Raw genomic sequence first — 5,034 nt, 5'->3', positions numbered from 1 at the left:
GGTAAATCGCAGACGGGTTTGTGAGGCTGTGGTGAGAGTTTGGAGACCTAGAAACAAGATGGCGACACTGGTTATTATAAAGGCGGTGGAAAAAAGCAAAGCTGAGTCGTAAATTATCCAAACAACAAACTTCACGTCGTCTTTCACCACATCCATAAACCCCCTCTTGGTTTTCCTCCTCAGTGTTTCTCAAACCTTTGACGTCAAGAAGCTCCTTAAGGCCTCTTCATACTCAGCAAGACGCGAGAACTTTGTTCTTGTTCTTGAGGCAAAAAGAACGAGAACAAAGTTCGTCTGTGCTCTGACATTTCATACTCCACAAGACGTGTTTCTGCCAAACGGCCACGCCCCCTTTTTCCGCAGCCAAAACAAACAAGGAATTACAGAAATAAAACGAGCTATTTGAGTTTAAACTATTATAAAATGTATCAGTCACGGAAATTGCAAACATTTTGAAGATTGACTTCATGTTTAGTCACATCTCCCGCTGGTTTATTATGTCCGTGTGTTTCTCTCCAGGACTTTGTTGCCGTGTGCGTGTCCTTGTAATCCTTCAGCGAAGTATTTTACTGCCGCGAGCGGTGCCGCAAAACTAGCCATGTTGTCTCTGTTTTCCGCACCGGTGTTAGGACGTAACGCTTCCCGCTTCTGCCAAAATAACCCCGCCCACTAAAAATCCAACCAATCACAGCCAGAGTTCTCGCAGTCTTGCCGAAATAGTTCTGCTGAGCTGATGCGTCAGCCAGAGCTGCCGAACAGGAGCTGCGAGAACAAAATTACGTCATTTTGTTCTCGCGTCTTGCGGAATATGAATAGGCCTTAAGGCTGTGGCTCTGACTCTGCGAGGACGGATCAAAACCAGGCACGACCAGAGCCGGAGCCGGAGTCAGAACCGGAGCCGGAGCCGGAGTCGGAGCCGGAGTCAGAACCGGAGCCGGAGCCGGAGCCGGAGCTGGAGCCGGAGCCATAGGGCTTTTCCACCAACGTGTTGGTTCTGGGCTGGTTCAGAGCTTTCCTCCAAAATGAGAGCTGTGCCTATTGTCATAGCAACGCTTTGGGAAGTCAACATCAAAAATGGATAGTAACATCTTACTAGAAAAATAAGTTTATGTTCCTGTCACAGCAGCCGTTAACATTTTGATTTCTTCTTTCTAACTCTTGTTTTAGCTAAAGAGCATAAAGCAAAACAACAGTTTCCTCCACAGAGACTGTTTTGGCTTCTCCAGGAAGTTCTAAGCACAAACTAACTAATATTGATTGTTTGTTGGAGGAGAGAGCCACGCCCCCAGCCGCTGACATCACTGGTGCTCGTTTCTTGGTCCAGCTTTTAATTGCTTCCCAACCGGCACCAGATTTTGGAACCAAGAGCCAGCGTTTTTTCAGTGGAAAACGAAAGAACCGGTTCTGAAACTGGAACTGGCCCAGAACCAGCACCGGCACCAGCTTGGTGGAAAAGAGCTCCCAGAGAAGCCGGAGCCGGAACCAGAGCCAGAGCCGGAGCAAGAGATGGAAACGGGGCCGGAGCCGGAACTGGAGCCGGAGGATTTACCACAGAGAAACACTCCACCACTTACTCCTGATCAGTTGGTTCCCCCCAAACCCGACAGAACCCCTGCTTTACGATACTAAACCGAAAGATACTTCATGAGCTGCATTCATTACTCAAAAGGGCTGGGACAAAATACCATTTAACATATTGATACTTTCATTATCAAAAAAAAAAAGAAAAACCACCACTGAGTATGGACAGTGCAGCGCTTTGAGAAACTTGGTAACACGGACTAGTAAAGCGCAACACAAGTGTCAGCCATGATTATTATTATGCACATGTTACATTTTGTCATCGAAACACAATAAATGTCAAACGGCATTTAGTTTTTGAATATATTATCAGAATTACAATTATCGCTGTGAGTATCAGATCGGCCCCTGAGTATCGCTGTGAGTATCAGATCGGCCCTGAGTATCGCTGTGAGTATCGGATCATGACAAAAGTGCTTTGTCCCGGTCGTATTAATCATTATCTTGGTTTCTAGCAGGGGCCACAGTTTGAGAACCGCTGCTCTAACCTCAGCCTCCTCAGTCTCTGTCTGACTCTGAAAGTTATTCCCAGAACATTGATCCGCGGCTCCTCTGATGCATCAGTGAAACTCTGTCCGAGCTTCATCAATATGAAGTCACGTTTGGAGAGCTGCGGAAGACGACTTTATTTTACTACCAATAAAAACCCATTAGAGATGCTCAGCGTTTGTTTTTACAATCATACAATATTCATACAGAACATTATCAGTCTGGAAAATGTACAATAAACACCAAGAAATCAGACGCTGTAGGAGCAGAGTGATGCACAATATTAACCCCTTAACTCCCACCTGAACCGAGCACATTTTCTCCAGTTTGGCTTTACCCCAATCCAAAAGCTTCTGGAAAAAAGGTGAGAAAATAGCAACAGAACTGAGATGAAAACAATGATGAAGATGTGACAAAAAAGTGAGAAAACTTAGACAAAAAACTGACAAAGATTTGACAAAAAAATGACAGAAAGTGACAAAAAATAAAGAAAAATTTACAAAAAAATGATGAAAAAATGATGAAAAACTGGCAAATATGTCACAAAAATTAGACAAAAATTTGACAAAAAACTGACAAAAAAATTGACAAAAAGATTGACAAAAAAATATGAAAAATTATGAAAAAGGACAAAAAAATGACAGAAAGTGACAAAATAGGCCGAAAAAATAACAAAAAAAGATTTTTAAAAATGACAAAAATGTGACAAAAAAATTGACAAAAAAGTGACGAAAAATTTACAAAAAAATTACGAAAAAATGATGAAAAACTGGCAAATATGTCACAAAAAATTGACAAAAAAGTGACAAAAAATGACGAAAAATTTACAAAAAAATGATGAAAAAATGATGAAAAACTGGCAAATATGTCACAAAAATTTGACAAAAAATTGACAAAAATTGACAAAAAAATTGACAAAATGATTGACAAAAAAATATGAAAAATTATGAAAAAGGACAAAAAAAATGACAGAAAGTGACAAAATAGGCCGAAAAAATAACAAAAAAAGATTTTTAAAAATGACAAAAATGTGACAAAAAAATTGACAAAAAAGTGACGAAAAATTTACAAAAAAATTACGAAAAAATGATGAAAAACTGGCAAATATGTCACAAAAAAATGACAAAAAAGTGACAAAAAATGACGAAAAATTTACAAAAAAATGATGAAAAAATGATGAAAAACTGGCAAATATGTCACAAAAAATGGACAAAAAAATGACAAAAAAAGATTTTTAAAAATGACAAAAAGTGACGAAAAATTTACAAAAAAAATACGAAAAAATGATGAAAAACTGGCAAATATGTCACAAAAATTTGACAAAAATTTGACAAAAATTGACAAAAAAATTGACAAAAAGATTGACAAAAAAATATGAAAAATTATGAAAAAGGACAAAAAAAATGACAGAAAAAGATTTTTAAAAATGACAAAAATGTGACAAAAAAATTGACAAAAAAGTGACGAAAAATGTACAAAAAAATGATGAAAAAATTATGAAAAACTGGCAAATATGTCACAAAAAATTGACAAAAAAATGACAAAAAGTTGACGAAAAAATGATGAACATGTGACAAAAAAATTACAAAAAAGTTACACAAATTAGTTGAAACCCCCCCAAAAAATGACGTGAAAAAAAATCTGATGACGTGAGGAAAAAGATCCATTTAGCTGAGTTTTGTAGATCTTAGCTTTCAAATGAGGTGTTACACTGACCTACAGGATTCGGGTAAAGCTGAACTGGAGAGAAAATGCTCTCGGTTCAGGCGGGAGTTAAGAGGTTAAAATCAATATCTGTTTCTACTTTGGTCAACTCTGCACCAGCGCTTTGTGCAATAACAAACACAGGCCTTTCACTGAAGCGGAGCAAAACATTTCACATTCTGGAACAGCTTTAGCGACAGGAAATAACATTAGCAAGAAATTAGAGCGGATTATGAGGGAAAAAACCTGCACGATCCAAGGTGACTTTACAAAGACGCAGCTTCACGTCCGTGTCGTGCATCGCGTCGGTAAAAGGCCTGTGGAGAGTTTTCAGATGGAAATGAGGCTCTGACCTGACAGTCTGTGCGGGAGAGGCTGAAGTTGTGCAGCAGAGACGCGGTGAGTCCGGCAGCAGCTGCAGCGCGGAGGCAAAAACACTGCGGCGTTTACTACCGCAATGACGGGACCAGAGGCGCGGGCGGAGCGGGGCCGTAAAGAGGGGAGGAAACGCGCGCTCAGAATCCTGGAAGAGATTTTTTTTTTAACCTCTTAACTCCCGCCTGAACCGAGAGCATTTTCTCCAGTTCAGCTTTAGCCAAATCCTGTAGGTCAGTGTCACACCTCATTTGAAAGCTAAGATCTATTTTCCTCACGTCATCAGATTTTTTTTTCATCACTTGTTTTGTTGGGCAGGCATCTCATTTTTTTCAAATATTCGTGACTTTTTCGTCAAAATTTTCGGGGGTTTTTGTCCATTTTTCGGTCACTTTTTAGTCAAATCATTCGCATTTTTTTGTCAAATTTTTATCACTTTTTTGTCAATTTTTTGTCCATTTTTGTCATTTTTTTGTACATTTTTTTTTACTTTTTGTCACTTTTTCGTCCATTTTTTCTCATTTTTTTTGTCAAATTCTTATCACTTTTTCGTCCATTTTTTCCTCAATTTTTTGTCAATTTTTTGTTCATTTTTGTCCATTTTTTGTCAATTTTTGTCTTAATTTTTTGTACATTTTTTGTCACTTTTTCGTCCATTTTGTCTCATTTTTTGGTCAATTTTTTGTCAATTTTTTGTTCATTTTTGTCAATTTTTTGTCAATTTTTTGTTCATTTTTGTCAATTTTTCGTCAATTTTTTTAATCAATTTTTCGTCAAATTTTTCTCCGTTTTTTGTCAATTTTTTATCAGTTTTTCGTCCATTTTTTCTCAATTTTTTGTTCATTTTTGTCAATTTTTTGTCACTTATTCGTCCATTTTTCGTCA

The sequence above is a fragment of the Gobius niger genome (genome assembly GCF_951799975.1).
Source record: "Gobius niger genome assembly, chromosome: 14".
Classification (NCBI taxonomy): Eukaryota; Metazoa; Chordata; class Actinopteri; order Gobiiformes; family Gobiidae; genus Gobius; species Gobius niger.
This window is presented reverse-complemented; position numbering follows the sequence as displayed.